General features: G+C 41.6%; 1 long non-coding RNA gene across 1 annotated transcript in view; it reads right to left on the bottom strand.

Moving 5' to 3' along the window:
* Window positions 1-556: 556 nt before the first annotated feature.
* LOC112264911 overlaps window positions 557-18,785 on the bottom strand; it is an 81,631-nt gene continuing 63,402 nt past the window's right edge. Inside the window, exons 4-5 of the long non-coding RNA XR_002955691.2 lie at window positions 12,304-12,440; window positions 557-1,023 (exon numbers count right to left, since the gene is read on the bottom strand). This is a non-coding gene — a long non-coding RNA (uncharacterized LOC112264911). The remainder of the gene's footprint in view (window positions 1,024-12,303; window positions 12,441-18,785) is intronic.

Below are 18,785 nucleotides of genomic sequence, written 5' to 3'. Positions count from 1 at the left end.
GCGCAAATTAAAAGTACGTATCTCAGAGCATCATAGCACCATTAGGTGTAAAAACTTTACTTACCCAGTTGCGGCCCACTTCTTGGAGGCAGACCACTCTATTTCGTCTCTGCATTATATTGGCATCGAACATGTCACCCTCCCTAGGAGAGGGCGTGACCTTGATAATTTATTGTTAAAACGAGAGGTTGCCTGGATCTTTAACTTAAAGACCCTTGTTCCCCCTCCTTCCCTTGTTCGGTCTCAACGTAGACTTTAATCTGAAGCCATTCTTGTGATTATTGTGACTTTGCCATTGTAATTGTTTGTAAGCTTGTGTAGTCAAATTAATCTATGATCGTATGCTATCCATTTGTTGTTTGTATGCTGTTCTTTGTATGACATTTTAATATTTGATTATTAACCAATGATATTAGGCCACTCTTGGCCATGATTACAGACACTTGTGTCTTTTGACACTATATAAACGAGTCATCCCGCAGTGTTTGTGATTATACCCTGATGAAGACAGCTTGGCTGTCGAAACGTTGGAAATCAAATTTGGCATCTGAGCTCCTAGTGTGCGGCTCTCTTTTATTTTCAAGTTTTCTACCTCGTCTTAATAGGTGTGCGTTTCTTTTTCTTCAAGAACTATAGGATATCAGAGTGACGTCAACTTACCAGCACAACGACCAGGAATACAACTTTCCTGAAGGGGATCCTTTGTCCGCACCACCCAGGGCATTTTAACTAATTCCAGAGGCCAACCCAAAACAATGCCGCCAGACAAGAGGAAGACGGAGCGGTCTTCTGGTCAAACTTCAGAGGCGTGCACACAACCCACTGCTCCCGAATATATTACTCGCTAATGTCCAGTCCCTAGATAACAAGGTCGACAAAATCAGGGCAAGGTTTGCTTTCCAGAGAGACATAAGATATTGTAACATACTCCGTTTCACGGAAACATGGCTCTCTTGGGATATGCTGTCGGAGTCGATACAGCCACCTGGCTTCTCAGTGCGTCACTCCTACAGGAATAAATATCTCTCCGGGAAGAAGAAGGGGCGGGGGTGTATGTTTCATGATTAACGACTCATGGTGTAATTGTAACAACATACAGGAACTCAAGTACTTTTGTTCACCTGACCTTGAATACCTCACAATCAATTTTGATCACGTGGACCGGGATTTGTTCCGGGTAGGCTCTGAGAATAATACCGCCATATACGCTGATTTGGTGAGTGAGTTTATAAGGAAGTGTATAGGAGATGTTTTACCTACTGTGACTATTAAAACTTACCATAACCGGAAACCGTGGATAGATGGCAGCATTCCTTCTAAACTGAAAGCGCGAACCACCGCATTTAACCATGGACAGGTGACTGGGAATATGGCAGAATATAAACAGTGTAGTTTTTCCCTCCGCAAGGCAATCAAACAAGAAAAATGTCGGTATAGAGACAAAGTGGAGTCGCAATTCAACGGCTCAGACACGAGATGTATGTGGCAGATAATCACAGACTACAAATGAAAAACCAGCCACGTCACGGACACGGACGTCTTGCCTCCAGACAAACTTAATACCTTCTTTGCCCGCTTTGAGGATAATACAGTGCCACCGACGCGGCCCGCTGCCAAGGACTGTGGGCACTCATTCTCCATGGTCGACGTGAGTAAGACATTTGAACGTGTTAACCCTGGCAAAGCTGCTGGCCCAGACGGCATGCCTAGACGCATCCTCAGAGCATGGACAGACCAGCTGGCTGGTGTGGTTACTGACATATTCCAGTCTGCTGTCCCCACATGCTTCAAGATGGCCACCATTGTTCCTGTTCCCAAGAAAGCAAAGGTAACTGAACTAAATGACTATCTCCCTGTAGCACTCACTTCTGTCATCATGAAGTGCTTTGAGAGACTAGTCAAGGATCATATCACCTCCACCTTACCAGTCACCCTAGACCCACTTCAATTTGCTTACCACTCCAATAGGTCCACAGACGATGCAATCGCCATCACACTGCACACTGCCCTGTCCCATCTGGACAAGAGGAACACCTATGTAAGAATGCTGTTCATTGACTATAGCATTCAACACCATAGTACCCTCCAAGCTCATCATTAAGTTTGAAGCCCTGGGTCTCAACCCCACCCTGTGCAATTGGATCCTGGACTTCCTGACGGGCCGCCCCCAGGTGGTGAAGGTAGGAAACAACATCTCCCCTTTGCCGATGCTCAACACTGGGGCCCCACAAGGGTGTGTGCTCATCCCCCTCATGTACTCCCTGTTCGACCATGACTGCGTGGCCATACACGCCTCCAACTCAATCATCAAGTTTGCAAGCGACACAACAGTAGTAGGCTTGATTACCAAGAATGACGAGACAGCCTACAGGGAGGAGGTGAGGGCTCTCGGAGTGTGGTGTCAGGAAAATATCAAATTAAATCAAAGTTTATTTGTCACGTGAGCCGAATACAACAGGTTACAGTGAAATGCTTACTTACAGGCTCTAACCAATGGTGTGGGGAAAAAAAGTGTGTGTGTGTGTGTGTGTAGGTAAGTAAAGAAATAAAACAACAGCAAAAAGACATTTGAAAAAAGAGTAGCAAGGCTATATACAGACACCTGTTAGTCAGGCTTATTGAGGTAGTATGTACATGTAGGTATTGTTAAAGTGACTATGCATATATGATGAACAGAGAGTAGCAGAAGCGTAAAAAGAGGGGTTGGCGGGTGGTGGGACACTATGCAGATAGCCCAGTTAACCATTTGGTTAGATGTTCAGGAGTCTTATGGCTTGAGGGTAAAAACTGTTGAGAAGCCTTTTTGTCCTAGACTTGGGTCTTGGGTGAACAAGGAGTACAGGAGGGGACCGAGCACGTACCCCTGGGGAGCTCCAGTGTTGAGGATCTGCATGGCAGATGTGTTGCTACCTACCCTCACCACCTGGGGGCAGCCTGTCAGGAAGTCCAGGATCCAGTTGCAGAGGGAGGTGTTTAGTCCCAGGATCCTTAGCTTGGTGATGAGCTTTGAGGGTACTATGGTGCTAAACGCTGAGCTGTAGTCAATGAACAGCATTCTCACATAGGTGTTTATTTTGTCCAGGTGCGAAAGGGCAGTGTGGAGTGCAATAGAGATTGCATCATCTGTGGATCTATTTGGGCGGTATGCAAATTGGAGTGGGTCTAGGGTTTCTGGGATAATGGTGTTGATGTGAGCCATTACCAGCATTTCAAAGCACTTCATGGCTACGGACGTGAGTGCTACAGGTCTGTGGTCATTTAGGCAGGTTCCCTTCGTGTTCTTGGGCACAGGGACTATGGTGGTCTGCTTGAAGCATGTTGGTATTACAGACTCAATCAGGGACATGTTGAAAATGTCAGTGAAGTCACCTGCCGGTTGGTCAGCACATGCCCCGAGCACACATCCTGGTAATCCGTCTGGTCCCGCAGCCTTGTGTATGTTGACCTGTTTAAAGGTCTTACTCACGTCGGCTACGGAGAGCGTGATCACACAGTCATCCGGGGAACAGTTGATGCTCTCATGCATGCCTCAGTGTTGCTTGCCTCGAAGTGAGCATAGAAGTGATTTAGCTCGTCTGGTAGGCTCGTGTCACTGGGCAGCTCTCGGCTGTGCTTCCCTTTGTAGTCTGTAATAGTTTGCAAGCCCTGCCACATCCGACGATCATCGGAGCCGGTGTAGTATGATTCAATCTTAACCCTGTATTGACGCTTTGCCTGTTTGATGGTTCGTCGCAGAGCATAGCGGGATTTCTTGTAAGCTTCCGGATTAGAGTCCCGCACCTTGAAAGCGTCAGCTCTACCCTTTAGCTCAGTGTGAATGTTGCCTGTAGTCGATGGCTTCTGGTTGGGGTATTAACCTACAGTCACTGTGGGGACAACGTCCTCAATGCATTTATTGATAAACCCAGTGACTGATGTGGTGTATTCCTCAATGTCATTGGAAGAATCCCGGAACATGTTCCAGTCTGTGATAGCAAAGCAGTCCTGTAGTTTAGCATCTGCTTCATCTGACCATTTTTTTATAGACCGAGATACTGGTGCTTCCTGCTTTAATTTTTGCTTGTAAGCAGGAATCAGGAGGATAGAGTTGTGGTCGGATTTACCAAAAGGAGGGCGAGGGAGAGCTTTGTACGCGTCTCTGTGTGTGGAGTACAGGGGATCTAGATTTTTTTTCCCTCTGGTTGCACATTTAACATGTTGATAGAGATTTGGTAGAACTGATTTTAGTTTCCGTGCATTAAAGTCTCCAGCCACTAGGAGCGCCGCCTCTGGGTGAGTGGTTTCCTGTTTGCTTATTTCCTTATACAGCTGACTGAGTGGGGTCTTAGTGCCAGCATCTGTCTGTGGTGGTAAATAAACAGCCAAGTAAAGTATAGCTGAGAACTCTCTAGGCAAGTAGTGTGGCCTGCAGTTTATCACAATATAGACTTCCTTAGATTTCGTGCACCAGCTGTTGTTTACAAATGTCTTGATATCCAGAATCTCTTTTCTTCCGTAATATACGGTTGCAGAAACACTATGTACAAAAGAATGTACAAATATTGCAAAAAAACCCACATAATAGCACAATTGGTTAGGAGACCGTAAAACGGCGGCCATCTCCTCTGGCGCCATCACCTAAAAACCTCTCACTCAACGTCAACAAAACAAAGGAGAAGATTGTGGTCTTCAGGAAACAGCAGAGGGAGCACCCCCCTATCCACATCTATGGGACAGTAGTGGAGAAGGTGGAAAGTTAAGTTCCTCGGCATACACATTACTGACAAACTGAAATTGTCTACCCACACAGACAGTGTGGTGAAGAAGGCGCAACAGTGTCTCTTTAACCTCAGGAGGCTGATGAAATTTGTCTTGTCACCTAAAAACATACTCTTTTACAGATGTACAATTGAGAGCATCCTGTTGGGCTGTATCACCGCCTGGTACTGCAACTGCGCCGCCCACAACCGCTGGGTTCTCCAGATGTCTCTGAATGTCCTTGAGTGGCCCAGCCTGAGCCCGGACTTGCTCCCCATTGAACATCTCTGGAGAGACCTGAATATAGCTGTGCAGCGATGCTCCCCATTGAACCTGACAGAGCTTGACAGGATCTGCAGAGAAGAATGGAAGAAACTCCCCAAATACAGGTGTGCCAAGCTTGTAGCATCATACCCAAGAAGACTCGAGGCTGTAATCGCTGCTTAAGGTGCTTCAACAAAGTACTGAATAAAGGGTCTGAATACTTATGTGAATGTGATATTTCAGTTTTGTATTTTTTATACATTTGCAAAAAATCAAACAACCTGTTTTTGCTTTGTCATTATGGGGTATTGTGTGTAGATTGATGAGGTAAAAAAAAACAATTAAATCCATTTTAGAAAAATGCTGTAACGTAACAAAATGTGGGAAAAGTGAAGGTGTCTGAGTACTTTCCGAATGCACTGTATGTCAACATATAGCTCAGCATTTGTATTATTTATTTTATAGTATTGTTTTCTTATCTTTATCAAGGGTTCCAATCATTTTGGACCTGACTGTATATCTTTTCAGTTATTGTAGTTATTGTAAAATATATGCATAATGTACATTGATGATTTACATAATTAAGTGACACTGAATATTACAGTTTCCTTTACCAGTAAAATAATTGGAACAACCAAATGAATAACATTTTATAGATGTAACTTTATTGAAATGAAACATGTTCATAACAATCCATCCCACTGTTTTGTTTTTATTGATTTGCAACACACAATGAACACTAACTAACACAAGATGACTATCAAAGCTCTCTCTGTATCTAAAAAGACTTCTATTATCATGCAAGTCTTTATCAGCTGGGCAGTTAACTTGAAAGTCCCAGGTGAAACATATGAAACATACATAACTTCTTCTCATTGGACCATATTAGTGGTCATGGCACAAAGCCGGCCAATAGGGACTGTCCCTCCAGGGGTCTCAATGGTCATTGGTTGCTCATGGCAATGATGCAAAGATACAAGTCTGACACTATGGTTCATGTATAATTTATCCAAGACAATTATTTTTTAAAATATTTTTTTAAGGAGGTAGATCAGCTATGAAATTAGCAGATAGAATCGATGTCTCCCAAATAACATGACTTACATAATTTCTAATCTCCCTTTATACAGTGAATTCGGAAAGTATTCAGACCTTTTCCACATTTTATTACATTACGGCCTTATTGTAAAATTGAATAAATCGTCCCCCTCCCCCCTCATAAATCTACACACAATACACCATAATGACAAAGCATTAACAGGTTTTTGCAATTTAAAAAAATAATTTATATATTTTAAAAAAATGTATGTAAGTATTCCGACCCTTTACTAAGTACTTTCCCCTTGGGTTGTGCCATGGCGGAGATCTTTGTGGGCTATACTCAGCCTTGTCTCAGGATGGTAAGTTGGTGGTTGAAGATATCCCTCTAGTGGTGTGGGGGCTGTGCTTTGGCAAAGTGGGTGTGGTTATATCCTTCCTGTTTGGCCCTGTCCTGGGGTGTCCTCGGATGGGGCCACAGTGTCCCCTGACCCCTCCTGTCTCAGCCTCCAGTATTTATGCTGCAGTAGTTTATGTGTCGGGGGGCTAGGGTCAGTTTGTTATATCTGGAGTACTTCTCCTGTCCTATACGGTGTCCTGTGTGAATTTAAGTGTGCTCTCTCTAATTCTCTCTTTCTTTCTCTCTCTCTCGGAGGACCTGAGCCCTAGGACCATGCCTCAGGACTACCTGACATGATGACTCCTTGCTGTCCCCAGTCCACCTGGCCGTGCTGCTGCTCCAGTTTCAACTGTTCTGCCTTATTATTATTTGACCATGCTGGTCATTTATGAACATTTGAACATCTTGGCCATGTTCTGTTATAATCTCCACCCGGCACAGCCAGAAGAGGACTGGCCAACCCACATAGCCTGGTTCCTCTCTAGGTTTCTTCCTAGGTTTTGGCCTTTCTAGGGAGTTTTTCCTAGCCACCGTGCTTCTACACCTGCATTGCTTGCTGTTTGGGGTTTTAGGCTGGGTTTCTGTACAGCACTTTGAGATATCAGCTGATGTACGAAGGGCTATATAAATACATTTGAATTTGAAAAGGACCATTTGTGATGTTTATGGGACATGTTGGAGTGCCAACAAAAGAAGCTCGTCAAAGGTAAGGCATGATTTATATTTTTATTTCTGCGTTTTGTGTCGCGCCTGCAGGGTTGAAATATGTTTTCTCTCTTTGTTTACGGAGGTGCTACCCTCAGATAATAGCATTGTTTGCTTTTGCTGAAAAGCATTTTTGAAATTTGACATGTTGGCTGGATTCACAACACGTGTAGCTTTAATTTGGTATCTTACAAATGTGATTTCGTGAAAGTTAGATTTTTATAGTAATTTATTTGAATTTGGCGCTCTGCACTTTCACTGGCTTTTGGCCAGGTGGGCTAGCGTCCCACATATCCCAGAGAGGTAACCTCCAGACGAGCTTCAATGCCGTACAACTCTCCTCCAACTGCTGTTAAATGCAAGTAAAACTAAATGCATGCTCTTCAACCGATCGCTGCCCTCACACACCTGCCGTCCAGCATCACTACTCTGGACGGTTCTGACTTTGAATATGTGGACAACTACAAATACCTAGGTGTCTGGTTAGACTGTAAACTCCTTCCAGACTCATATCAAACATCTCCAATCCTAAATTAACTTGTTATGGCTGCAATCCCGATATCGGGATAAGTGTCATCAACAAAATGCTGAATAGCATAGCGCTACATACAATAAATATTACTATAAATATTTATATTCATGAAATCACAAGTGCAATATAGGAAAACACTGTTTAGCCTTTTGTTAATCCACCTGTTGTGTCAGATGTTGAAATTATGCTTTACAGCGAAAGCAATCCAAGCGTTTGTGTAAGTTTATCGATCGCACGATAAAACATTAAGTACACTTAGCATCAGGTAGCTCGGTCACGGAAATCAGAAAAGCAATCAAATTAATTGTTTACCTTTGATGATCTTCAGATGTTTTCACTCACGAGACTCCCAGTTACACAACAAATGTTCATTTTGTTCCATAAAGATTATTTTCGCGTTATGTTCAGAAATCCACAGGAAATAGCGGTCACGACAACACAGACGAAAATTCCAAATAGTTTCCATAATGTCCACAGAAACATCTCAAACGTTTTTTATAATCAATCCTCAGGTTGTTTTTAAAATATATAATCGATAATATATTAACCGCAAATGTCTTTCACAGTAGGAGAGAGGAAAACAATGGCTGTCCAAATTCTGTTGCGCGAGCAAAACTCATGTGACCACTTGACGCAATGTTATCGTTCTGGCTCATTTTTCCAAATAAAAGCCTGACACTATGTCTGAAGACTGTTGACACCTTGAGGAAGCGATAGGAAAAGGAATCTGGTTCATATCCCTTTAAATCCAGCAAAGGGAGGCTATGGAACATGGAGTTTTCAAAATAGAAGCCACTTCCTGTTTTGATTTTCCTCTGGGTTTTGCCTGCAATATCAGTTCTGTTATACTCACAGACAATATTTTGACAGGTTTGGAAACTTTAGAGTGTTTTCTATCAAATTCTAATAATAATATGCATATATTAGCAACTGAGACTGAGGAGCTGGCCGTTTACAATGGGCACCTTTTCATCCAAGCTACTCAATACTGCCCCTGCAGCCATAAAAAGTTAAATCTAGAATTGGCTTCCTATTTCGCAACAAAGCATCCTTCACTCATGCTGCCAAACATACCCTAGTAAAACGGACAATCCTACCGATCCTCGTCTTTGGCGATGTCATTTACAAAATAGCCTCCAACAAATTGGATGCAGTCTATCACAGTGCCATCTGTTCTGTCACCAAAGCCCCATATACTACCCACCACTGCGACCTGTACGCTCTCGTTGCCTGGCCCTCACTTCATACTCGTCGCCAAACCCACTGGCTCCAGGTCATCTACAAGTATCTGCTAGGTAAAGCCCCACCTTATCTCAGCTGACTGGTCACCATAGCAGCACCCACCCGTAGCACGCGCTACAGATATATCTCACTGGTCACCCCCATAGCCAATTCTTCCTTTGGCCGCCTTTCCTTCCAGTTCTCTGCTACCAATGACAGGAACAAACTACAAAAATCACTGAAGCTGGAGACTCATATCTCCCTCACTCGCTTTAAGCACCAGCTGTCAGAGCAGATCACTGTACCTGTACATAGCCCATCTGTAAATAGCCCATCCAACTACCTCATTCTCATACTGTATTTTTTTTTTTTATCTTGCTCCTTTGCACCCCAATATCTCTACTTGCACATTCATCTTCTGCACAACTACCATTCCAGTGTTTAATTGCTATATTGTAATTACTTCGCCACCATGGCCTTTTTATTGCCTGTATATAGACTTTTTCTATTGTATTATTGACTGTATGTTTGTTTATTCCATGTGTAACTCTGTGTTGTTGTATGTGTCGAACTGCTTTGCTTTATCTTGGCCAGGTCGCAGTTGCAAATGAGAAATTGTTCTCAACTAGTCTACCTGGTTAAATAAAGGTTAAATAAAAAAATGAAAAAATAAATGTCAAGCAAAGAGGCATTGAGTTTGAATGCCTTGAAATAAATCCACAGGTACACCTCCAATTGACTCTTATAATGTCAATTAGTCTATCAGAAGCTTCTAAAGCCATGACATTTTTTTCTGGAATTTTCCAAGCTGTTTAAAGGCACAGGCAACTTAGTGTATGTAAACTTCTGACCCACTGGAAATGTGATACAGTGAATTATAAGTGAAATAATCTCTGTAAACAATTGTTGGAAAAATGACTTGTGTATTGCACAAAGGAGATGTCCTAACCGACTTGCCAAAACTATAGTTTAACAAGAAATTTTGGAGTTGAAAAACTAATTTTAATGACACCAACCTAAGTGAATGTAAACATCAGACTTAAACTTTGTAAATATATATATATATATATATATATATGACACTGAATGTACAAAACATTAGGAACACCTTCCTAATATTGAGTTGCACTCCATTTTGTCCTCATAATAGCCTCAATTCGTCGGGGATTGGACTCGACAAGGTGTCGAGCGTTTCACAAGGACAAAAAGAGGGTGCAACTTAACATTAGGAAGGTGTTACTGTTTTGTACCGTCAGTGTATGACTTTTCTTTCCTAATTACACTGGACTCCAAGGTCAAATGTAAAAATGTTTTAAAAAATCTGAATTCCTACTCTCAGATAACCACAGACTAAGCCACCTTTCCCAATACACTAACATTTGACTATTTCCTTTTGCATACATCCTCCTATTTTACTGTGATGTTTTAAGAGGGTCTTGAACCTTTCTATTTGTTCCATTTCTACCGAGATTCCCCTAAAAATAAATACTTTACCTTAGGGTATTATCATATTTCCCATTAATTGATCGTGGTTTTTCAAATCTCCTAACAGTACTGTTTGTAGGTCAATCTGAGCACAGACTTATTAACAACCACTTGTGGACCTGACTCCAAAAGCGAGCCACTGAAGGGTAGTACCAAAAGAGATGATCTATTAATTCTGTTTCTTCGTGGCAGAGTCTGCACAGGACTGACTGTTCAATGCCCCATACATTGAGCATTCTTTTTGTAGTGAGAATTTTACATAATAACATTAAATTAAAAATAATGGATTTATGCTTCAATTGTTGTTTTGTAAATCAGTTCATAAACCCGATGCCATGGTATTGGGACATAAAAAAATCTGTTCCCAAATATCTAGAATTATATGCGGTGTAGTTATCAAACCTCTCGACCTTAAGTGAAACTGATACTTTTTACTATTTATACTAGTCATTTTAAGCCATGCATGGTTTTTCATTGGTGGCAGACAAACCAATTCATTGCTTTATATTTTGAGAAATTGCCTCTTTCATTTTCGTGGCCGAGCTGCGATGAGTTCGTTATACTCCATACACCTTTGTTATATGCTTGTGTGACATACTTTTAGTGTCCTTATTTACAATGTCAATGTCTTCCCTTATACATTTTTTCCAAGAAAATGTGTATTTCCTTTATCAATACATTGGAGTTTAGCCTTATCATTTGTGAATAAAAATAATATTATTATTCTATTAAAGACACTTTTGTGAGGGTCCCCTACCAGAAATGTACATGCTAAAAACGTATGAATATACATTCATTTCACAATAACAAAATGTATTGTAACACAAATCGAATTGTAACATAAAAAATGATTTCATAAACACCTTAAAAGGTTGTTTGGAGTGCCTTTGTAGTTCCAAAACACATTACAAATGCATAGGAAACAGGTAATCAAGTAATTTCACATGAGATGGAACATGTTAGAATTGCAAACAGAATGTGTTTATTTTGTGTAAGATTCCAGTGGGTAACTGGTGCTTTAGGTGGTAATATTTCCAGTACGGTAACTGGTGCTTTAGGCTGTGATATTTCCAGTCGGTTAACTGGTGCTTTAGGTGGTGATATTTCCAGTACGGTAACTGGTGCTTTAGGTGGTGATATTTCCAGTACGGTAACTGTTGCTTTAGGCTGTGATATTTCTGGTAACTGGTGCTTTAGGTGGTAATATTTCCAGTACGGTAACTGGTGCTTTAGGCTGTGATATTTCCAGTCGGTTAACTGGTGCTTTAGGTGGTGATATTTCCAGTACGGTAACTGGTGCTTTAGGTGGTGATATTTCCAGTACGGTAACTGTTGCTTTAGGTGGTGATATTTCCAGTACGGTAACTGGTGCTTTAGGTGGTGATATTTCCAGTAGGGTAACTGGTGCTTTAGGTGGTGATATTTCCAATAGGGTAACTGGTGCTTTAGGTGGTGATATTTCCAGTATTGTAACTGGTGCTTTAGGTGGTGGTATTTCCAGTAGGTAACTGATGCTTTAGGTGGTGGTATTTCCAGTAGGGGTAACTGGTGCTTTAGGTGGTGATATTTCCAGTAGGGTAACTGGTGCTTTAGGTGGTGATATTTCTGTGTTTCCTTGGCTGTTCATCCAATGACATCTTCTTGATCCCGATTACATCATTCTACCTAATAGTTTTTTTTATTCACCCAAATTCTGATGAACTTGCATGCAGCCTTGTTCCCAAGGACCTCACCTGTGACCTTAAAGTAATCACAGGTTAAGGGTCTCAGGGACAACAAAACATGCTTAGATATAAGTCAAGTCTCTATATATACTTATGTGAATCTATTTGAGGATAAAAGTACAACACAACAATGATAGTGGGAGGTGTATAAAGGCTTTTGTAGCGAAACGGCGAACAGCAGATAGTGGGAAACTTACTTATGACGATCCCTGAAAGAAAGAGTCAATCTGCCACTAGTTTGGATACCATATAATTGTGTTGTGTGTTGGGTTGGTGAATGGCTCCACCTCATAATGGCTCATCTCTAAACCTCCAAACTTGCCAGAGATGTTACCTGAAAGATGAAAAAAGACAGGGGTAAGAAATCATTGGATGGTATTGATGCCCTGTACTATTCTTGTGTTTTCATTTGAATCTTTCAAGACATGAAGATATTGTATATGCATTTCATTCCTATAGTTACCCCCTAGTGGTAGACAGACAGAGAAAAAGTTACTGTTGAAACAGACTGACATACTATTGTCTAAACCAGGGATGGGCAACTTTGATGGGGAGGGGGCCACAAAAAAATGTAACTCATGGGGGGCCGCAGTGGTTCGTGGGTCTGCGCACCCACACACATATTTGAGTTTAAATATACATTTTGTAGAAATATTATTGATTTACAGACACATTTCTACACTAGTCTATATTAGACAACAGTGAAACATAACTAAACATATGCTTTCTTAAAAGTAAAAAAAGGCTTAAAACTACTGAGATACTACCAAAGCGCTAAGTTTGCTGCTCATGCAACGAAATACATACATGTAATGCAAATAAATCCAACACAACCAAGGTGCATGTAGCATGTACTGTCTGAAATTAGACCCCTTCAATTTCCTCTTGTCCCTCTGGTTTTCCCTGTCCCAGATTTATGAGCTCCTCCTTTCTCTCCAAAGGATGAGAGCACAAGAGGAAGGTGGATGAAGAAAACCAGAGAGAGAGGGAGTAGAAACACCACGCAAAAAGAAACAGGATGAATGTGAAAGAAGAAATATTAAGAGAATAACGGCGGCTAGCCAAAGAGGTCAGATAGATAGCTTCTCTCTTTTCGTTTGCCTGTTTGCTCGAGTGTATCCACTCACCATTTTGGCTTTAGCTGGTGTAGAATTTGTGCTCCTTGTGTAAAACACACACTCACACACATGACTGTGTGCACATACATGCACACAAATGGATGCACACACTGTACATACATACACAAGAGCGTGCACACACACACATGCAAACATGCACAGTAGCACAGTAGCACACACAGACACACACACTCTCGATTAGTTATTGATCTATTACCCCACTGAGAAAAAAGGACAATTATTCCATCGGTAAAGGAAATAAAGCACAATAAACCCTATCCTGCGCCATCTTCACTGTCTTCCTTTTTTTCAGGGCTGTAGCCTAGACAGTAACATGAAAAAGGTGCCCGTTCTACTCCCCCAGCTTTCTCTCTCTTTTTTTGTCTCTCTCTCCTTCTCCTATCCCTCTCATAGGCTCTGTCCCTGGCTCTGTTAATGGCTGTCTCCATTTGCCAAGACGGATCTCTAATTCTCCGGGTGATTTGAGTCCAAGCAGCCATTGTGTGAGACAGGTACACACAGACAATCGCATTGATGCCATTGCTGCTGTACTTACAGCCATACTTCCACAACTCCCTACCACAAACACCAGCCAGCGCCGCCATCTCTGACCTCCTCCCCTAATAAATCTGTGTCACCTATATACATCTCACACACACAAACACACACAAAACACATATGCAAGCTTACAGTCCATCTTTCTCTCTTGCCTGCTGACATTCTCACCGCTCTGTCCCCGCCTCCCCTGCTCTGTCTCTCACCCCCTTTCCCCTCATCTCCATCTATTCCCTTTTCCTCCCTCTCACTTTCTCTCTCTCTTTCTCGCTCATACTCTCACCCTTGTGTTGTTTTCAGGCGTGACGACTTGTCTCGCCCATCTTGCAGTCTGTGTGCGCGCATGTGTGGCTTTATGTCTGTGTGTCTATCTGTACGTATGTGCGTGCGCACACTTGCATGTGTGGTGTGTGTGCTCGTACACTGCTGTGCTCGTGCATCTGGGAAAGAGAGTAAATGTGTGTGAGAGCTGGAGGGAGGGAGGGAGGGAGTGGGGGAAGGTGGCAGTGGCAGGAGCAGACAGAGACTGAGGCTGTGGTATTCACACAGCATGAGGATCAAAGCCACATCAACCCAAAGGTGATTAACCTCACATTCTGTTCGACCGCCACCCTCCTCACTATTATACACTAGGCATCTAAACAACATACATCTATCATCATCTCTACATCTAAACAACACTCAGTACCTCTGAAGCAAATATGTCCCTAAGAATCTTCCTCTTATAAATATCTCTTAATATAAATATTTTACAGTTAGAATCCCAATTATAATATGCATATAACTGCCATGTCTTCTTTGATCATTTCTACTTGTCATGGACACGTTTATCTTAAATGCACACATGAACAGATTCACTGTTATTTTCATGTTACTTGATTCACTTATTCCACGCCACAGTTGTGTAGCACTTTTAAACCAACACAAGTTGTATATGAATATAACACAATCAAGATAAAGTCATATGAGACAATTGGTTATATCAAGAATGAAACATCAATGGTTGACGGCAGAAAGGAATGTCAGAAAGTCAAAAATAATAAAGTACCCCCACAAACCTATGAATGGCACAAAATTCCAAAATAGCAGACAATAGTTGTCACTAGTGCCATGCTGGGTATATTTATCCTGTTGGAGGAGAGGTCAAGCAAGTATTTATTTGAGTGCTTAAAGAAAAAACAGTGGCAGGCACAGATTAATGATATATGTTCTTTTCCCCTCCTTACTTGAGCACTGTAACGCAATGCGGATAATGACTGTCTGAGCCACTAGCCAGACACACTGGGGGGAGTGGAGGGGGGTTGTACGGCAAGGAGGAGGAAAGGGGGAAGGCAGTATGGTGGGGGAGCTCAAACACAAGCTCCCATGCTTTCGGACATATTGGTACTAATAGCTGTACTTCCTGCAACCACACAGAACAGCAGACTCTCGGGAAGATGGTGAATTTATGAGATCACAGTAGAAACCTGTCACCTGTCCATTTTATTCAAAGGCTATATAATCCAGGGTGTTTGCCCATTTTTTTATTTAACTTTTATTTAGTCAGGGGAAACTCACTGAGCAATACAACAATACAACAGTACAAAAATGATCCTTCTATCAAATCAAAAAGAAAACTACATTACAACTTTCAACATTACAACCAAAACAATCTCTTAATTCAATCAAAACAACTAACATTCATTCAACAACTCTAGTACTATAATGTTAAACTGCCCTGGCAGCACCAGGGAGTCAAGATGCAAGGAGTTCTGCAGGCTAGTCCAAGAAAGGGGAGCATTAAAACTGAAAGTAGATCTACCTAGATTGGTTCAGACTGGTGGAACCCCAAAAGTTAACCATCCCTGGGAATGGGTTTGGTGTTTTAATAGATTAGATCTTTATCAATCCAAACGCACAGATATTTAAAACCTCTTAGGGCTAGGGGGCAGTGTTCGTAAGTTCGGATGAATGACGTGTCCAAAGTAAACTGCCTGTTACTCAGACCCAGAAGCTAGGATATGCATATAATTAGTAGCATTGGATAGAAAACAAGTTTCTAAAACTGTTAAAGTAATGTATGTGAGTATAACAGAACTGATATGGCAGGGGAAAACCCGAGGAAAATCCATCCGTATAATATTTTTTGGAGGTCACAGGCCATTTCAATGCTTGTCTATGGGATATACAAATGAATAGCTCCCAGATTGCAGTTCCTAAGGCTTCCACTAGATGTCAACAGTCTTTAGAAAGGGTTTCAGGCTTATTTTTTGAAAAATGAATGAGTAGTTGTAGTTTTTCCAAGGTGTCTCTCATTGGAAAAGTAGAAAAGTAGTTGTCTGCCTTTTTTTCTTCCCATCTACTAATAGCTGGCCTATAGATGGTACTCATTCAAAAATCAGGTTAAACACTATTATTGCACACAGAGTGAGTCCATGCAACATATTATGTGACTTGTTAAGCATATTTTTACTCAATTAACATATTTAGGCTTGCAATAAGAAAGGGGTTGAACACTCAAGACTTTTTAATTTAAAAAAAAAACATCATTCCACTTTGATATTATGGGGTATTGTGTGTAAGCCACTGACAAAAACATCTCAAATGAATCCATTTTAAATTCAGGCTGTAACACAACAAAATGTGGAAAAAGTCAAGGGGTGTGAATACTTTCTGAAGGCACTGTGTTTAGTCCATCTGAGAATTTTCTTTGCGTGAATTAGAGAACATATATTTAGTTTTGCTCGCATTACTGTAAATACAAGATTTAAATCAACAAGGGCTGGGAGTTGGTCACGGATTCTAATACCTTGGCTAGGCAAGATAACTGTCGCCCAATTTCCAAGTTATCTAAGTCGGAAGGATCTCCACCCTTCTGTATGGGGAGGACACGTGCCATTTTCCAGAATTTAGGGATAACACCAGTAGCAATTGTCAAGTAAAGAATACAGGTTAATGATTCAACAATGAGTCAGGCAGAGAATTGTAGTAAGCCCATGGGGACAGTCTGTTTCAAGTTAAATCTGTACAGATCTGTACAGTCTGTTTCAAGTTAAATTAACTCCCTATAGAGAAATTAGAGGAATTCTCATAAACTATTCTTTCAAAAAGGTGGCCAGGTGGCCAAAAAGGAGACAAAATGGTTAAAAGCACCACAAATTTCCATTTGGTCTATATTTGCCCCCGGTGATGCATTATGCAGACCTCACTGCCCTCTGGAGAGCCCTGCAGTTGGGGGCGGTCTAGTTGCCGTACCAGGCAGTGATACAGCCCGATAGGATGCTCTCAATTGTGCATCTGTAAAAGTTTGTGAGGGTTTTAGGTGCCAAGCCAAATTTCTTCAGAGGCGCTGCTGCGCCTTCTTCATCACACTGTCTGTGTGGTTGGACCATTTCAGTTTGTCCATGATGTGTACGCAGAGGAACTTGAAGCTTTCCACCTTCCCCACTGTGGTCCTGTCGATGTGGATAAGGGGGTGCTCCCTCTGCTATTTCCTGAAGTCCACAATCAGCTACTTTGTTTTGTTGACGTTGGGTGAGAGGTTATTTTCCTGGCACCACTCTTCCAGAGCCCTCAACTCCTCCCTGTAGGCTGTCTCGTCATTGTTGGTAATCAAGCCTACTACTGTTGTCTCGTCTGCAAACTTGATGATTGAGTTGGATGTGTGCATGGCCACACAGTCATGGATGAACAGGGCGTACAGGAGGGGGCTGAGCATGCACCCCTGTGGGGCCCCTGTGTTGAGGATCAGCGAAGTGGAGGTGTTGTTTCCTACCTTCACCACTTGGGGGCTGCCATTTGGACACAGCCCTATTTCACATTTCTTACTCAGTGGTATTACACATTATTATACATTATTCATTATAAATTGACAGAGCAATACATAGTAAATGTATTTTACGGGGCGGTTTCCTGGACACAGTTTCAACTTAGTCCTCGACTAAAAAGCAAGATTAATGGAGCATCGTAGCGTAGAGCTGACACTTTCTAAATGGCCCACTCTGTCTAAATGTCCAGAATTGTTGTGGGGTCTTTAGTCAACTCTTCATACTTACCACAGGGGAGTCGAGAGAAGGGGTCCATTTGATGATGTATTGGTGACACCGCAGGGAAAGCTAGAAGGTTGTACAGTTATCTCCAGGCTGTTTATTATGCGAAACAATACAACCAACTACCTCACACTGCAGAGCCCTCTTAGAGCAGGGTCACTGCTGGAGTTTCATTTCAGTATTTTTACTCTAAATACAGTATGTTTTGATCATACAATTCAATATTGGTTCGAAAGTCATCCTGAATTTAAAAAATAATATAAAAATTCTAGAAAGGTGTGTTAATATATCCTAATATATCTTAAATATATCCTAACATTGTACAGGGTATCATGATGAAATGTACAGATTCCAAAGTGATAAAAAAATGTGTGAGGGTTAAGAAATGCATCCACCCAATGCATTTCTATGGTATTGTCTCCCTCTTGTGGTATGTGATTGAACCTTCAAGACATCCCCTCCCCCTTCAACTCACTTATGGCAAGACCTTGTTTACGTCCCAAATGGCACTTTATTCCCTTTATAGTGCACTACTTTTGACCAGATCTGGCACTATAAGGGAATAGGGTGCCATTTGGTACGCATCCTTCACTGTCTCACAGCACAAATCCAGGCACTCTACCTGCAGTCTGTCTGACATACTTAAACAATAATGTGGTGCATCCAAAATCTTCACGCCCTTGAATACTGAGAATACTTCATTATTCTAAAGCATTCTAGAAATGCTGGATTCAGTCTCATCTTTATTCTCCCACAAAAAGAACATCAGAATGTAAGTATTGTCTCTGTGGATTGAAAATCATCACTTTACTCAGGTCAAAAGGTCTGTAGGATCTCTCTTCACTAGAATATCAGCTGATGGCAATAAGATTGTGACACAAGAATGATCAAGACATAGAGTGTAGTGATTTGGAAATTATGATGCTAGATATATTCTTTTAGCACACTCTTTCAATCACCACAACATGAGCTATTGTA

Source organism: Oncorhynchus tshawytscha, linkage group LG13 (genome assembly GCF_018296145.1).
Source record: "Oncorhynchus tshawytscha isolate Ot180627B linkage group LG13, Otsh_v2.0, whole genome shotgun sequence".
Taxonomy (NCBI): Eukaryota; Metazoa; Chordata; class Actinopteri; order Salmoniformes; family Salmonidae; genus Oncorhynchus; species Oncorhynchus tshawytscha.
This window is presented reverse-complemented; position numbering and strand designations above follow the sequence as displayed.